The 18426-nt window shown below is 41.8% G+C and overlaps 1 long non-coding RNA gene across 1 annotated transcript; it reads right to left on the bottom strand.

Annotated features, from left to right (window-relative positions):
• Positions 1-446: 446 nt before the first annotated feature.
• Positions 447-17443, bottom strand: LOC146173792 (uncharacterized). The gene is made up of 3 exons (XR_014702365.1): positions 17343-17443; positions 14891-14984; positions 447-583 (listed from the first exon to the last, which is right to left on the bottom strand). It is a non-coding gene; the product is annotated as an uncharacterized LOC146173792 (long non-coding RNA).
• Between the last annotated feature and the right edge of the window lie 983 nt (positions 17444-18426).

The raw sequence follows: 18426 nt of genomic DNA, 5'->3' as shown, positions 1-18426 counted from the left end.
AGTCTTTACGTATGCTGAAAAATGTTCATAAATTATGCTAACCATTACCAGAAATCACTTCCGCTTATTCAGTTCCTGTAGACGTCTTCACTGCCAGTTATGTAATGTTGCGCTAATTTGTACTCTTTGCTTGTTTCTTCATCTTATACGCACAAACACAAACAATGTTTGTGTTTGTCATGATGACTTGCCCGCAGAGCGCGCTATAAGTATTTTTCTAGCGCAATTAGCCAACATATGTATACAATCTCCAAACTGAGGAATGGCCCGAGTGCCTGTATTCTCCCTCTTCTTGTTCAACACAGTCTACAGCTCTAGGTCAAGGAAAGGAAACAAAGAAAAGTTTTATCCGAAATGTGATCCAGACCCCTAGAAGTTGGCAAAAATCTTCAATATTTTTCATCGCATATCCCCACCACAGTGCAACCAGGGTCACTATTCGCAGGGGAATTGCATTTATTGTTATGCATGGGCTGTGCCAAGCTCACAAAGTAATCCACCGTATCTCTCTTCCCGGTCATCTTGGAAGGACATGCTGTCAGCTCTCGGAAGCAAAGTCCCGAAGACTTCGACAGTATTCTCTCTGCATATAAATACAACGAATAAACATACACACGCCACGTAATGAAAATGGTTTAAAGCATGGTATGTTTTCAAACGTGTAATTGAAGCCAAGCAAGCTTACAAGAAGTGGCCTAATCTGTACATTCTGGGATTGTGAATAAGGGACCCGTAAGAGTACCAAACACTCATATTTAAACCATTATTCATAACTTGGCGAGTGTATATGTATGTTTAGTCCAGCAGCAATGGTTCTAAGCAAGGACTCCGTGGGAGCTCCCGAGGGCGACATGATTGCGCAGCCCTCGCAAGCAGGTAATTTATGATTTTATTTATTATAGTTACTATGTTTCAACGTAATATCTAAATGTTAGATATCAGGAGATTATGAGAAAAATTTGAAGTCTAATCCCCTGCTTATACTAATAAACAAAAACTCCAATTTCTAGGTATTGTTTTTTTTTTATTCATCGACAATATAAACGGCATGCTCGTTTTCTATAGGTGCACTGATATTAAATGTGGCGCTAAAGAACCTATATAGAAAATAATTATTTCTAATATAGTTTGCCGTTTCTGCCCTACTTGTGCAGTTCAAGCTTGCATACAGGGGGTTATCTCGTGATCCGATGCATCTCTGATAGGTGGAAGATCAAGGCAAATGCACACATTTAACAATGATGTTAAGCTTGTGAAAATTATGAGAACTTTCTAAATATATTATGTTAACGAGAGATACGTCTATATAACGAAGGACAATTAATGGAAATATAAAATAATTCACGGGTACTGAAGGGTGTAAAGAGCAAAATGACGTAGCAATTATGGGTTTTGTTGCATTTTGTACCCAACTCTATTCAATACTAGGATTTGCTTTCCATTGTGCACACCACTAATGCGACAACTTGGTAAAATTCGTCTTTGGAATCTCACTAGGGGGAAGCAGTATCAAGAATGTCACTGAACATTTTATTAGCTCAAATTGATGTTTCGTTTTATTTACTGGTCTCTGCACGGCAAAGCGGCAGAGGGCGCCGGTGCCCAAAACGACCACTTAACGAATTACAGGGTTCCTCAAAACTTTATCTACGCTAGTGATGTTCGTGTAAAGACCGGATTTCCTTTTTACAGACTCTTAATTTTTTCTTGAACACATACGTCTGTGTACCTTAAACAGTTCTCCAGGTCATGTACCGCTGAACATTCGATGCTTCATTGAACTTGCACCAAATGTCCTCAAGGGAAAGTGGCCACTTCGCCAACCCGTTGGCCTAGGTACCAATTTTAGGCTAGTTAACATTAACGCATTTCTTATACAGGTCATGTACTTCCTTTTGATGACAGATGCACCCCAGAGATTGTTTGCTCCAGTCAGCTCAATTGTTCAGATTGATCGCCAATTTCCACATTTTTTTTCGCTTCAATTGATAATTTTTCCGCCCTGCGAGTACGCCGCCTGCACCCTAACAAGGTATCAGGTATCTGCAACGCTTTTGTGATTATATTTTATAAAAATTCAGCACACGTAAAAACTAATTGCAAATTGAAGAATAATACAGGGCGTATTAGGGTGTTGCCTTAGCGGTGAAAGCCCTTTCGCAGAAAATACTATTATTATTAGCATTCGTGAATAATTAAGCTGTTAGTAGCGGAACTTCTGCAAAGCTCAGAAAATGGCAAATTTATAATGAATATGAGCTAAAGTTCAAGATATAATCATATTCCCATGCAATTAAGCTATACATTTATTTAACACAATTTAAGCCTTCAACCGTCCGTCATTTTCTAAAGGATATGGCATCCATACTGCGCGCTCAGCGCACTGTGGCGGTTTGAAGACAGCGTTGGCTAACTTTTGTGCAGCAGCTCTGCCACGACAAGCACTATTCCTTAAGAATATATCGCGCGGGTCAAATAAGACTACGAAATCGCAGTCGTAAACCTAAATTTTCGATTGTTCGACTTGTTCTGCTCATGTAGAGCATTTGGACACGCAAGCATACATGTCGGAAGACCACATCTATACAGGTACCGGAGCTCAAATCTTTATATACAACTAAAATTATTGTACTAGTCCTGGTCACGTTACTTTCGAAAAGCAGAGAAAGGAAATATTGCTTGTAATTTTTTTGCCTTTAAGGATGGCACTCAATCTGTGTAATTTAGGCAAAGTGAATCACAAGGAAAAAATAACCGCAAAAGTTTGGAAATGTTATAATAAAACAATTATGAAATAGTATTGGAGGAATGTAAGGTTGCAGTGTGAACATGATTAACTTGCATATAATCAAGATAATGGGCAGAGAGAGGCTAGTAGATGAACACCAATTTCTGCTTCTAAGACTAAGATAGTTGGGGAGTGACACGGCTGCTTTTATTAGGTACCTAATATTCATTCATTCCGAAATAAACGGTGTTCTGACTTCTTTATTTTGTTACAAATATTAATTAAATTCAAATTCAGTTTGAACGTAAAAAAAGTGGCATGTTTTGCGGCCACCTACTGAATACATGTAGTGTGTTTCTTACCTCGTATATTTCTTTTTTATTAATATCCCTTAGAAATGGAAATATTTAGTAGGCATTTACAATGCACGGAAATAGTCTATTTAAAGATTGTTTCTCTACTAATATGTTCCTTGAACAGGGCTCAGTGCAGAAGGATTACGTGGTTTGTGTACACAATGTATGTTATAAGTATATGTGTACATTATCGCTAGGGTGACAGAGGTCCCCACAGGTTTGCAATGAATTGAATCATTAGGTCATGCAGTAATTCAGTTTGTCAAGGCAGTTACTTTAGTTACATAGCAAATGTGTCACTGTGTGCGCCTCAAATGGACTTGAAAGCTTTTTGTCTTGTTTAACCATCATGTTATGAGCTGATTATTTACTGAGAGTGTAGGTTTAGAATGAGACATTAAAACTATCTGTTTTTAATTTATATTAATCGCCTTTGCTACTCCCAGGTCGTAAAGGCCAGTGGTAGCTGTTCTGTGAATGACTGGATGGTCGTCTCTATGAGGGACTGACTCATATGTTCCGCTTGGACCCATACGTAAAAGTTACTGTGCAAAAGATATTTTTTCTGTTACGCAAGATCTTTTTCCTTGTCCACACTTCACGATCTTTCAAGGCTTACCTTTAACAACTTTGTTCAGGACACTGCCATGACCACAGCAATTAGCTGGCGAAAATAATTGTGAATATGTGGTGAATCATGAAGCGAAATGTATCAATAAAGAGCCTGCATCATGCGCATTACGATCTCTGGGTAGAGATCAAGGAAGGGGAATTGCTTAAAGCTGTCATGGGCCTTGTGCCAGCTCTATATGACTCACTACCGCGATACATGTTTGGGGTTGTTCTGTCTGATGGAAATTTCCTGCTGCCCAATCACCTAAATGTGGACATGGACGCACGTGCGCACACAACCAAAGTTCCTCTGTAAACAATGCCTGGCTATGCATCAAATTAACGCCAAGTTAGGCGTTTCTTCACCTTTTTTAAAAACAAAGTCGTTCTCCGGTTTTGCACGTTTCTTTCGCTGTTTTACGGCATATGAGATGTAAATAATGAAAAAATGCAGTCTAGGTTAACATGTCTCTGCTATCTGGGTTAGTCAAAGAATTTGCGCACTGTGCCATAACACAGCAAACTCTGACAGAGGTTGGGCATTATTAATGGGAACAGCCTAGACGTCGGCGAAATCTGGCATGCAAGTGGGTATTCTCGATGGTATCGCAGCTCTGCACCGAGATAACGCACTGACAAGTAGTTTATTTGAAGCTGAGGCGCTACTGTTAATCCATTGCCCGAGTGTACCGGGGAAGTGCTTTCCGCCGCGGTTGCCGCTTTTTATTTCCTCTTTTCGCTCAAGGGCTCTGGAGAGTCATTTCAGCAACAGTCATCTGTAAAGTAGCCTCCTTACCTGCGATAGCAAACTCGCTTTTACAGAGCTCCCCTGCAGCCATTACTAAACTTGAAAATACGAATATAAAGCTCACTGAAGCAAAACAAAGTGAAATTGAAAATAAGACTAGCATTACGATTTTCGATACCAGCTTCAATATTATGCCTCCAATAGACAATATGCAACGACACTTCAAAACTTTCTAGGGGCTTGGCAAACCCGCAGCCGCAGCTTCCGTCGCCATCTAAATTCGGTGGACCGGTCTTCGTCGGCTTGTCGTCACCTGTGCATGCATTCTTTAAACTGAGGAAAATGTTATGAATATCTGGAGAATAGTTTGAAAACCCAGTTTTGAGCCGCAGCGCTGCTTGTCATGCTCCTCTTTTTCCAACAGTGGGTTCTTTCTTCTCCTTTAAAGAGTGACGGCATGTTTTTCACGGCGTCTTCTACTTCGCTTGATGTTTCGCGTTGACTGTGGCAGGAATAGGCAAAGTGTGTGCGGAAAAAGCCTAATTTCATTTCATTTAAAATAACCCGTTGCTGGCCGAGTTGGTTATATTTCATTCTTACTATTCAGACGCGCTTCGTTCCGTCGTCTTCACTGTGTTTATCCCGTATCATTTGCCAGGTTTTGGCCCGTTGCGTAGTCCCGGGAAGGGCCACGTTTGTCCTTGAACAGCCGCGAAGAAGACGAAGAGTAAGAAGATGAAGACTAAGACGAAGATGAAGACAAAGAAGACACAGACGAAGAAGACGAGAAAGACGAAGACGAAAAAGACAAATATGAAGAAGACGATAACGAAGACGAAGAAGATGAAGAAGGAGACGACGAAGAAGAAGACTAAGACGAAGAAGAAGACGAAGAACGATCGGTCACCTAGAGCTCTCGCTCGACATTTGGTTCGGCAGCATTGAACCCTTCTCATTTATATGTGGGCTGGTAGCTTAAAGAATGAGCTTAAATGTCCCCAATAATATAGCATCGTACACTGATAGGACGTATTAGGGAAATAACGTAGCACGCAAAAGAAGCTTCCGCTGTTGCTATTGCAATTCAACTGGAGTAACGAGACTTAAGCCAGAACTTATTTTATTCTCTAGGAAACAATAAAATTCTGTAAAAGTAGTGATCGGTTATTTTACGTGGACGCACATATATGTTGACCGGAGCAACCTTTCTGTTACTGCATGCTATCGGGCGCAGGAGCCTTATAGTACCCGCATGCACTGCAGTGCGATCGTTCGCAAGCCTCTGTCAATATCCCTGTAAGTGCAACACGTACTTCGAAGCGAAAGCTTCACTGTGCTAGCTGCGGCTTGTTCCGTGTTAATGGGAGTTGGACCTTAAACCCACCTTCACCTGCGTGCGTACGCGTCCTTTTCGCCCCCCCCCCCCCCCCCCGCTTCTTTTTCGCACGTGTTGTGCACACTGCTCTTCCCTTTTTCATCGCACATCTGGTTCTTTTTCACACACCTGGCAAAGTTCATTTGTACGTTACTTATCGCCAGTCTCCGTGGGGCGGCGCACAGGACGTTATTAGTAAACTATTCACTTCACAGCATATGCGCAGCGCTCTTCAGCTGCTGCGCCGCAGTAGGGGTATACCGTAGAGCCGTAGTTCGCTTCCGAAGGCGTATATATACTTAGAGAATTGCGGCCAGTCTGTAGTACTATGCCATGCATAAGGCAACAATGCCTAGTGCGTGCGCTTTGTGCGCTGGTCTAAAACTGCTATCCACTCCTGCTGTCGACATCACTGGCCATGAAGAAGCGGCGCGTAGGAAAAATAAAGCTCCAAGAGCTAAACGAGCGATGGAAGTCTCAAAGAGTGAGAACGGAGAGTTGCAAAGCAATGACGCAAGGTGGCGCAGAAGCAGATGCGACAAGGGTAACAACAGATAAAAAATTCGTTCCCATCCATACCTACTACGTACTACGGCTTTCGCTTTATATACCCTGGCTTAGCAGGATACGTTGTTGGGTGAGTTGGTTCATAACAATGGGAAGGTATGTTCGCAAAACGATCCCGAGAGAAGAGGAGAACGGACGGATTGCGCTCGTTCCGACCGGTCTCCTCTTCTCTCGTGATCATCGTTTTTATGCCCACACCTTCTCATCCTGTCTTAGATCAGTAATGCCATTCCCAATGTTTTTATGTGAACAGCCTTCAAATATTTGTGGAATATAAGCGCGAGATAGATTAACGCTTCTCTCTGGATAGCGTGTTCACGTGTAATAGCTCGCAATGCACTTGGTGAACGTTCGCTCTTAGTAAAAAATATTACAGGCAAAGTTACTACATGCCCGGTTCCCGCACACATCGGAGGATTCACACGGAGTCCTTAGCGCAGCGCAACATTGCAATTGGACTTCGTTTATAAAGTGTAGCTAGTTTGCTGAGCGCAGGGCTGCGGTGTCCTTTTGTTGGCCGACTCAGTTTGGCGGGCGTAGCTTTTGCAGCAAGATAAAGGTCCGCTTTTCGCATCTCACCCTTTCTATTCGTGTCCTCAGTGCCTTTAATTAAAAAAAAAAAAAACTTGGTGTTTACTTCGCGGGATAACGTGCATAAAGCCTACCAGATATGAACGCGCTGCCGTGAAGTCACGTATAAGGAGCCAAACCAAGATTGTGGTTTCGCGACTCCAGCGCAAACTTGTAACCTGGCGGCAAAACTCTGCGGCGCTGCCCAGGAGCGACGCTGCCGCAGGGCCTTTAGTTCCCATGCAACACGGCCCACTCGGCCAGTGCTAGACGCACGGCAAGAGCATCGGGCACCAATTATGGACATCAGTGAGGCGTTTGTGTTGAGTGAAGCGACGTCGCAGCTACCGTTATCTATGTGGGGATGCGCCATGGCTTCTTCTTATGACACATTCGCGTACTGGCTTGTAATTTATCCGGTGAAACTTCTGGCTGGTGACAGCAACTATATCTGCAAATGCAATGTCTGTGCAGTAGGCCAGTAATCTACAGCCATAACTGGGAGGTAATACGAGTGATACATCGCTTGCAGAAACAAGGCAGAGAACACCTGAGATCCTTAAATTTACAATGAACTCTTACTAGGCCCTTCAAAACCGTCCTCTTGTGAAATTTCAGATCAAAGTTTAGGAGGCCATCTCATATACAATGTTCTGTCATACACACTGAATTGCAAGCAGTGCGACTCCAAAGAATACTATTGCACTTCGTTGACTTCGGCGCGACCGCGCAAAAATTGCAAAGGCATCCCAGCTAACCAAAGGAAAGTCACTATGATTTTGTGTAAAATTAATGACCCAAAAATGAATATAGAGGGGTTAGTATCATTAGACATCTGTTAAAGCACCCCGTATGTAAAACACGCTTACCACGACTATAAATAAGGTACCACACGCTACGAAAGCACAAAAGCAGCTCGAATAGTATATCATTTCAGCTGCTTCCAATCATTTCAAGGTGCTACCATATTACCCGGTCATGATAATACGGCAGCCATGTGCTGAGTTGCGTATAGGCTACGGGCACTCGGACACGCCTGGCGGTCACCGATACATAGGCGGATCGAAATTCAGAAATAAATTGAATGATTTATTTATATAATGAGCACATAACTGGAGAGAATCAGCATTCGTAAGAAGTTCCTATTGCGCATGTCAGTAGAGAATTTAATTATTGTAATGCTCAATCACTTAGGTATATTCATGCGCGCGGCCTTACCGAAACGGCCAACAGAGATGTCCTCGGTGCATTTTCTCGTCTCCAAGACTCATTGTTGACCCGTTTACAAGGATGACGCGCATGTAAAGAAGTAAGGTTACCGCCCAAGGTCGCTCACATCGCATCAGCCACACGACGTAGTTTTTGAGCATGTATTCCGAAGAGGAAATCATGTGTCTATACAAAAGCGCGATCACACTGTCGCCTTTCCGAGTGACTTAGGAGCAACAGCTGCGTCCAGTGGAAGGTCAATGAGATGGCTCCGCCAACTCCACAGAGGACATGGGGATATTGTTACCAACGCTCTTTGACACGCACATCATGCCGAGGAGTCTTCTGTGGTTCACGCGTTGCGAACTCACAGGCGGTCGACGTAGTCAGTCAATATAGTGCAAGCCTTCCCCCGAGAACAGGAAATTATTTTGCTGACTCCATTGAGATGCGAAGCCGCGCCCTTAATTTATCATACTTCGCGAATTAGGGTGCCATACGTTTTCACGAGAGCGGACGTCAAATGAATCACCGCTGTGTCGATGTGGCGCACGGTAGAAACATCATTCTCCAATTTAAACACCTGTGTTTATTCAGAGGTAGTAACATCACACAATGTGTTTTCGATTTTTGTCCATATCAAAACGCTGTCATAGTCAATCAAGAAAGTTCCCCTCGGCAACCTGCAGCTATTGCGAATAAAGCGTCGCAGAAATAAGAAAACGAAACATAGCATGAAAGTGCGACCAGGACACCAACACAGCTGAAGCAAGCACAGCGAGCCGAGCAAGTACAGCTTGAAGACACGAAAAAATTGAAATGCATTCATGGGGAAATTCGTGTAGGGCAGCCTTTTAGTTTTCACTTCGTATACTATACGTTTGTTCTCTTGCGAAAAAAAAATTTACTGAGAGACGCGAGAAACAATTTTCTGAACCACGGGAGGGCACACCAAGGAAATATTTCGCAGTGGCCTCGCACCTTATCGATAAAGTGCAAGCGCACCCACAGAAGAAATTTCTATTATGTGGAGACGGAGTAGACGAACGCGTCAGCAGGAGAGGGAGTCGGCCTGCCCAATCAGTTTCATGGAACCGCTTAAAGAGAGCGCTGCTCAAAACGGATGCTCAGCGCCGTGTGGCGAATCTTGGGTCCGCTATACTGCTCGTAGTGCTCGTATTGCTGGCTAGCCGACTTAGGCTCATACCCAATCCTTGTTTTGTTACCTTTAACTTGGATAGTCTTTTCCTACCCTTTGTTCAAGCCAGAGTTCTTATAATAGCAGTAACGTTAAGGTTGATAAGAACTATCCTGAAATTACTGTTGCTTGTTAAACTGATTTTATAAGCTTTTCTTGTTGATTAAGGTTGATGATTAGGGCTTTCACTACAATTTTAGTAATTAATTTATTACAGCATCAGAAATGATAAGAAATGTTTGCTGAACAAGAAATAATTATCCTTCAGACATACAGTAATGGAGCATAGGGTTGTGCATGATTTAGCCAAGAAGAATTATTTTAGTTTAAAATTTTAGAAAAACATTTTCTACATCATTTGTAAGCTCATAGCGGTCTTTAGAACTAACACTTTATTCTTTAATACGAAAAAACAAAGTGAAATACAGAAGCATTTCTAATAATTTTATAAACCATTTTCTGCGCCCTAGGTTGACGTACACGGTGCTGGCCAAAGTCTTCCTTTTTGTTATCTAAGATATCAACCTTTCTCTCTATCTCTTCAACGAATCATAGTACTAAAGCCGGTTGCATTTGTAGGGTGCAGGTTGTACTAGCTCTTTGTTAAACACTTTGGTATTGTTAAAAGCAAATATTACCCAGCGAAGTGCATCTCACATTCTGACAGTCTCGTATATTAGCCTCATATTGCTTGCTCAAAGCTCTCTGCTTATTTTTCTACGTACTTTTCGTTTGGTGTAATTGAAAACATTTGCGTGTTTCAGCGTAGCCCACGAAGATTATTCGCTTGTTGCAATTCATGCTGCTTTATTCCTTAAAGGAATTTCTCCTTTAGATGTAAATATTATCTAATATATAGATCCGAACCAATATCTGCGATGCATTTTCTTTAAATTTCAAGTTTATTCCCTAGAGAATGCACTTCGGTAATGGTGGTCCAAGTCCAACAAATGTATTTGGAAAATTGCTTCTAACCTTGTTGCATCTATCGGAGGATGCACAACACTCCAATATTTTTAGTGGTTAGTTTCATGCACTCGCTAAAAAATATTTTTATCTATTTCGAGTATATAAATGTTTCGCGTCCTTGTGGGTTCCTTAGATTTTATTTTTATTTATTTATAGCTGTGCGAATGCTCGGTTTTTCATCACAAGCACTTCATTTTTCAGAACAGCTATTATATAATTCTATTCTAGTACATCCTATTTCAAGGATTGTTGAATGATGAGTCACACACTGTTTATTCTCAATTTTATGTACAAATGATTGACATCAAGCTTTCGAGCGAATAATTACCTTTTTTTTTCTACACTGTCTTGAAGTCAGCATCAGAAGATGTAATCATCATTTAGATAATGGGATGTGATATTGCACAAGTGCTTAAATTCTTAATGCGTCGTCGACTATGAAAGGTACTGTTACGGATGGCTTTGAATATTATCCATCACCTCGGGTTCCTTAAGATTGCATTGGCGCGTTACTTTCTTCCTTCAAGGTTAGGCGGTTATGACGGCTAGCGCCGAACCCGGTTCCACAGGCTGTTTCGAGAGCACTAATGACGGAGCTACTCCAGAAGCGCATAAACCTGAGCCATTCCCACAGTTCGATACTTCATCAACAGGAGTGTTAGAAATTCATGCCGTATCTGCAAGCCGGTTTCTGAGTTTTCTTAGTTTCATACTATTTTAAAAGAAAAGCCGAAATCATCAATATAGTTCCATTAAACTTCGTCTTTCTTAAGAGCGGCATTAAAAACAGCAATATATTTTGTACCCACCCATTTTGTTGCCATCATAACTCCCAACTAAGATCGTTTTCGAAGCTTGTAATTAACAACTTTGTAATTAACAATTACAGATTATGTCTGTCCTTATCCTGCCTGATGTCAGCCTGAAGAAACCAAACACCAATACCGTAGCATTTTAAGAGTAGAACATCTCACGGTACTTTTATCCTAGAATTATGATTAGTTCAATTTGAAAATCAAGTTTAAATGCTGAACTTTATGTTAACAAGGCCTGACAAGATCAAGAATAATTGATGGCTCAGGCATTGTTCAGTGCATGTGCATCTCTGGATAAACCGGAGTCTCTCGATGCTGAGTAATTCCTTTTAGTTACGCACTGGCTAAAAAAAAAGAACAAAAACAAATCGCTGCAGTTCAGTTTTTCGTGGCAGAACAAATTACTAAACATTCATGTCAGTACGAACGTCTGTGAAAGAATCTGCACAGCATGACAAGAGACACTACCAGCAAGCTTTTTAATAATATTTTAAAGAGAATCACAAGCAAACAATTTGCTCTAGGCCACACAAGCGCTAAACGTGTTGCTCAGAGAAAGGGCAGTCAAATAATCATTGGATTAACCTTTACTACGTACTAAAGGCAAGACCTGCGACCTCGCGAAAGTTTTCTTGTATGGAATTAATTTTTGAAGCATTGTATAAACCAGCGGAGAGCCCTGAACATATACTACGTTCCACGGACGCGTATCTAATCACTCATTTAAATAGTCAATGACAAATATTTCTTCACATATATAATAACAGGGTGTACGCACATGTGTGCCACCACTGAATTATTGATGAATATGGATAAAATTATTTCAAGTTACAATAGCGCCGCGCTGTTTTTTGCAGCAATGTTGGAATCCCTTTAGTTAGTTGGATATGCCTAGATTGGGGGGGGGGGGGGGGGCAGGCGCTGTAATAAACAGGTATTGTTTTACGAAGTAAGTGACCCAAATGCGAAATAAGGTGCACTTTATGATTCATCATTAAGTTTAAAATGCAAGGTTAAGAGGGCCTCCTTTAGACGCTTGTTCTTGCTTTATTAAGTCGCTGTTGCCGACGGCGTGTAAGTAAATAGTTGACAGCTTTATGTTAGCCTAAGGAATATCGAAACATAGATGACACTGTTCAACGTTGTGTGGGAAAAACGTTTTTCCTCCCCTTTACAGCCACAAAAGAAACTTGTCTGAAATTCTTGGGAATCACTTGCGTTTGGATTCGAAGGGGCCCGTGAACCATGTCCTAATGTTACAAATGGAGCTGAAGCATACTCGGGACAGGCCTACACAAACACTGGACAAAAGTTCCTGCTCGGGCTTGAACATATATTAAAACACATGGAACATTAACTTCTAGGAGAGTTCGCAGAACGGCAGCGTAGGGATCGCAGCAGGGCCGTTAAAACTATCACGTCCTGCTCTTAAAAGCGTTCCATCAGTGTGCCTCGAAACCGTGTTCCGCGTTCAGGAAAATGTGATATCGAATAACGCAAAAACAGATACAAATGCATGACCAGAACTAGTGGATTCAAGCAATAGCTATTCGCGTTCAGGCACAAGCCACTAATACACAGGTCTAGTGAGACATCAAAAAGAAGCGCGTTTATTCGCGATATCATTCGCCTTCATACAATTTATCTAATTTTATGCCAGGGGTTGTTCTAAAAAGGAAACTTTCGGGCTATGTTATAAGTCATCTTCAAGATATTTCCGCAATCGACCGTTATGGGACCCGGCTCAGGTGCAAGCACTTATGCGCAAGCGCATAAGAAAGTTAAGCATGGAGAAGCGCTGAGAAAGGGTTGAGGTATACAGGGAGGTGCTTAGAGCAGGTTTGGGCAGAGCTTTTCAGCGAGCTGGTACGCATTTTAAAAGAAGGGTGGAAGCAGAGATCGGCTGGCACCTGGAAGGCAGGGCTGTACCTTTTTAACGGGGTTCGCGAGGGCTCCATGGCCACGGGTAGTTGGAAGTGAAGCAGAAGAAAGCGTAATAATGGAGGGTGAACCCAACAAAATGGCTAAGATGAGGTCCGGAAAGAAAAGTACAAAAAAGAGATTTAACACTTCGATTAGCTACATACAAATGCAAGGGGGGTAGAAAAAGAGCAAAGTGGCCAGAGATAGAACAACAGTTGAAGGACGACGAGATAGGTGTGTGCGAGCTATGCGAGACTCATCTCAGGGATCTACAAGATACGCCGTTTGTAGAAGGCTACGTCTGAAAAGGGTGCAACAGAACGACAATGGAGAAACATGAGAGGGGGGTAGATATGTCGATACACCAGGAAACAAATTGGCAAAGAATAAAATCATCTTGCAAATAACATATCTGGGTATCAGGAACACTTGCCAACATAAGGGGGGTAGTTTATTTAGAAACAGGACACCAATGCAAGCAGGAAAACAAGGATCTTGTTGAATGTGACGATATAAGCTAGTTTGGAGACGGGGCTTATATTGTACTGGGAGACATGTACGGCCACATTGACGATCTGGATAGACATACGGATTCTAACGGAAAGCTAATGCTAGATTTCTGTGAGCGACACGATCTATTTATAGTAAATACAGAAACAAAATGCGAAGGCCAAATCACGTGATAATTCCGCAACAAGCAGACGACCATTGACTACTGTCTAAGGTCGCAGGGATTATAGCAAGGTCACAAAAATGGATATGGACAAAGAAGGGGAGTGGAGTCTGGGAAGTGATCATAAACGCATTATTCTGCAGATGGGTCTCTTGATGAAAAAAAAAAAATGAAACTTAGACAAAAAGTAAACGTAAAATTAAATGACGATCAAATAGCGCAGATATCAGCAGACATAGAGGAAGCAACAAAGAAAAGCTTCACTGAAGAAGGGGATTATGAACAGGTAGAACAACTCATAAGGAACCAAATTAGGGAGGTTAAAGTAGCAAACCGCTGTAATGAAAACAGTAAGCGACGAAGCTGGTGGAATAAGGAAACCAAGCAAGCCAGTGAACGACGACGGGTAGCTTCAAGGGAACAACAAGAGGCAAAAAAATCACAGGTATATCAGGAAGAAATAGAGACCAAAAATGGGAATCGCACCGACAAAAAAAAAACTTGATGTACAGGCCCTCGTCCAAAACAAAATAAAGCAGTCCATAGATCGCTACATGGCTGAAATACACGATGCCACTAGAACCTGAGAAAAAAATTCTAGAAGCACATAAGCTGGCTAAATAAAAAAAGCAGGACCGGATTCAAGGCAATGAGGGAAATTGTTTAACGGAAGACAATGCTGTGAACTACATTACACCAGTTATAGCCGAGTCATAAATCAGGAAGCAACACAAGATAGCCGAATACAAAGCAGCTAGAACTGACCAATGAAAACTGATAAAAGGCGTAAAAATATTCCTTAAGGCACATATACAGTAATAAATGAAATTCCGATGCAGCTGATTTATGAACTTGGTTCAATAAGCAAGGAAACGTTGTTAAAATCTTTTCAAACAGTTATAACTAATAAGCAAATTTCGGACAGTTGGCGGCAGAGTTAAATGAATTTTATTTATAAAAAGAAAGGAGATAGGATGCACATAAACTCCGACAGGCCGATTACCATAATATCTGTTATGTACAGGGTGGCCATGCAGGCGGTGAAATTAATGGTGCAAGCATGGGTAGAAAGTAACAGGATACTCGGAGAACATCAGAACGGCTTTAAAAATGGTAAGCGCTGATATAATAGCCTGTTCGTACTTACCCAATGCATCGAAATATCTAGAGTGGAAAATACCCCTTTTTATTTGGTCTTCCTGGACATGAATGGGGCGTATGACAACGTGAAGAGGGAACTCCTGTAGAACACATTAAAGGAAGAAGGTATCGATCATGAGATAACAGAATTTCTACAGGAAATATACGGGGATAACAAAGTAGAAATTACATTGCAAAGGATAGGAAGTATCGAAACTGTCAAAGTATGCAAAAGATTAAGGTAAGGGTGTCCGCTATCCCCGCTGCTGTTCATGCTTTATATGATAAATGTGGAAAGGAGGATACAAAAAGGTCATCATCATCAGCTTGACTATACCCACTGCAGGGTGAAGGCCTCTCCCATAATTCTTCAATTAACCAGCTTCTGTGCTAGCTGCATCCACTTGACCCCAGCGAACTTCTTAACCTCATCCGCCCCCCTAAATTTATGCCGCCCCCTGCTACGCTTTCCTTCCCTTTGAATCCAGTTTGTTACCCTAACAGACTATCGAACTGAGTAATATGCGATTTGCTGATGACACTGCCTTGCTAAGTAACTCAGGAGATGAACTGCAAGGAATGTTTGGTGACCCAGACAGGAAAAGTAGAAAGGTAGGCTTAAAAATCAATATGCAGAAGACTAAGGTAATGTTCAACAGCCTCGGGAAGGAACAGCAGTTTACATTAGGCAGCGAAATACTGGAAGTAGTAGGCGAATATGTCTACTTAGGACAGGTAGTAACCGCAGATCCGGACCACGAAAAGGAAATAACAAGAAGAATACGATTGGGATGGAGCGCATTTGGCAAGCACTTGCAGATTATGTCTAGCAGCTTACCGGTATCGCTAAAGAGGAAAGTATATAACAGTTGCATCTTACCTGTACTCACCTATGGCGCTGAAACGTGGAGGCTAACCAAGAGAGTTCTACTTAAGTTGAGGACACCCCAGAGGGCTATGGAACGAAAAATGGTAGGGGTAACATTAAGAGATAGGAAGCGTACAGAGTGGGTCAGAGAAATAACTCAAGTTACCGACATTCTAGTGGAAATTAGGAAGAAGAAATGGACATGGGCCGGACATGTAGTGCGAAGAGAGGATCACCGATGGTCGCTTAGGGTAACAAACTGGATTCCAAGAGAAGGAAAGCGTAGCAGTGGGCGGCAGAAAGTTAGGTGGGTGGATGAGATTAAGAAGTTCGCAGGGGTCAAGTGGACGCAGCTAGCACAGAACCGGGTTAAGTGGAGAAATATGGGAGAGGTCTTCGCCCTGCAGTGGGTATAGTCAGGCTGCTGCTGATGATGATGATGAAGGTAATGTTCAACAGCCTCGCGAAGGAACAGCAGTTTACGTTAGGTAGCAAAGCCCTGGAAGTAGTAGACGAATATGTCTACTTAGGACAAGTAGTAACCGCAGATCCGGACAAAAAGTACAGAAAGGTACCTAGGCTTTAACCTGTCATATAGATTACGCTGAAAGGCCGCAGAGCAGCGCCTCCCCGATTTAAGGTATGCAGACGATATTGTGCTATTAGGAGATCGCAAGGAAGACTTCCAAACTCTTGTAAAGTACTACGGCGACGAAGGGGACACTCTAAGCTTCAGTTTTATTAGAGGTAAGTCGGGTCTGATGATTTTCAACGGCTCAGCTAATCTGGGTCTTAAAGTACAAGGCCATGAAATACCCAGACTGGCAGAATATTAACATTTGGGGGTCTCGATAAACGAAGGATTAGCATACATTGAAAAGCATAAGCAATCATTTCGGGCAAAAGGGCAAAGAAATGCCGGAATAGTGAAACATAGGGCATTATGGGGATATAAGTATCAGGTGTCGAGGGGTATTTGTAAAGGAATTATGGTGCCCGGGCTTACATTCGAAAATGTAGTTTTGTGCGTTAATGGAGAGGTACAGTTGATATTATAAATAAATTACACAGCCGTCGGACGATCAGCATTAAGTTCTTACTGCAAAACTACAAATGAGGAGATACAGGGACATATGAACTGGACATCTTGTGAAGTACGAAAGCTAAGAGTAAAATATTATATGACAAACGCCTGAGAAAATTGGACAGCAACAGGTGGGCAGCTAAAGTATTTAAATACCTATGCCTAAAAAGCGTTGCCTCACTACGGAGGAAAAGCACCAGGAAACTAACCAGTATATATGCTGATCACAAGCTCAAAGAAATAAACAGCGTTATGCAGCAGGTTAAAAACACAGAAGGTAAAAATTGAATAAATTGTATGAAAAGAAACAGGGTGTGGCACTACACTTAAAGTGTGAAAGGCAGATCAAGAAGGAGGCTTTCTTTGATAACTCAAGAGGCAGTGGCCTACTTTTTGAAGCTAGATCAGGGTGCCTTAGAACAAGCAGCTACAAAAAGAAATTTAACCAAGAAGATGACACGTGTGCAATATGCTATATATCCATATAAACAATTGAAAATTTCATACTCGAATATGACGGTATCCATTCGGAAGTCAACGCAGGCGCAGTCACTCTTCCTAAGGCCCTGCGGTTTAGAGATACCAGTGGTCGGGGAATGAATCTGCCGTGAATGCATTCAAATGAACGATTGGAAGTATGGTGGCTTAAAAATAGAAAAGTAACATAATGTTAGTAATGTAGAAGCAAAAATTTAATGAACAGAATCATCGTATAGTTAACCGATCTAAAACAACAATTAAGATATAAGTAAAAACACGACCATGAAAGCAACTGTTACCTCCCCGATAAAAAGGGGATACTCCTATATTTCATCCATCCATCTATCCATCCATCCATCCATGCACTGTTAACAGAGAACATCACTATTGAATAAAGGGATGCATACTTGTCGGTAACGCGAGTTACGAAGAAGGCGTCACGTTTCCAGCGGCATAGCGAGCGGCACTCAATTCATTTATTTCACTCTTTTTGTAAATACCGCCATCCTGTGTTACAACACTTAGGAAGCAGTGGTGTAAGGACAAAAAGAACAAAACGAGTTGAAGATTGCAGCGATCAAAGTATCGAATATCGCAATCGTCGTTGTCATTATGAATAGGTAGCATTACTTGATGCCAAGCACGGAATGTTGGCATGATAAGTTTGTACAGAAAGTGGCCTCAGTGGCGGTGTAGCTTTATTTATCATACGTTTAGAAGATACCGTAGAACCTTAGCTGGACCCTAGAAGGAAGCGAACAACAGATACGTCATCACGTAATGAAGCAAAGTTTAACACAGAAAACATAAATTACAAGTCAAGGGAAGGATAAAATAACACATCGAACAATATTTAAATGAAATATTCCTTAAAGGGACACTAAAGAGAGAAAGCAAGTGGGTTTGCATCGATAGAATGCCAGTTCCTGATTACAAAAAGACCACTCTTACTGAAAACAGAGCTGTTATAAGGTAGTAAAGAAGAATAACAGAAATACAGGCATCGCCACCACAGCCAAACGGCCGAGGCTCGCAACTACAAATCACGTGACGCGCTAGGGATCCCGGAGGCTGACAAATGCGAATTACGTTGCATGTTTGAATGCGATAG

This window comes from Amblyomma maculatum, chromosome 11 (assembly GCF_055883805.1).
Source record: "Amblyomma maculatum isolate TAMU_Amacu chromosome 11, ASM5588380v1, whole genome shotgun sequence".
Taxonomy (NCBI): Eukaryota; Metazoa; Arthropoda; class Arachnida; order Ixodida; family Ixodidae; genus Amblyomma; species Amblyomma maculatum.
This window is presented reverse-complemented; position numbering and strand designations above follow the sequence as displayed.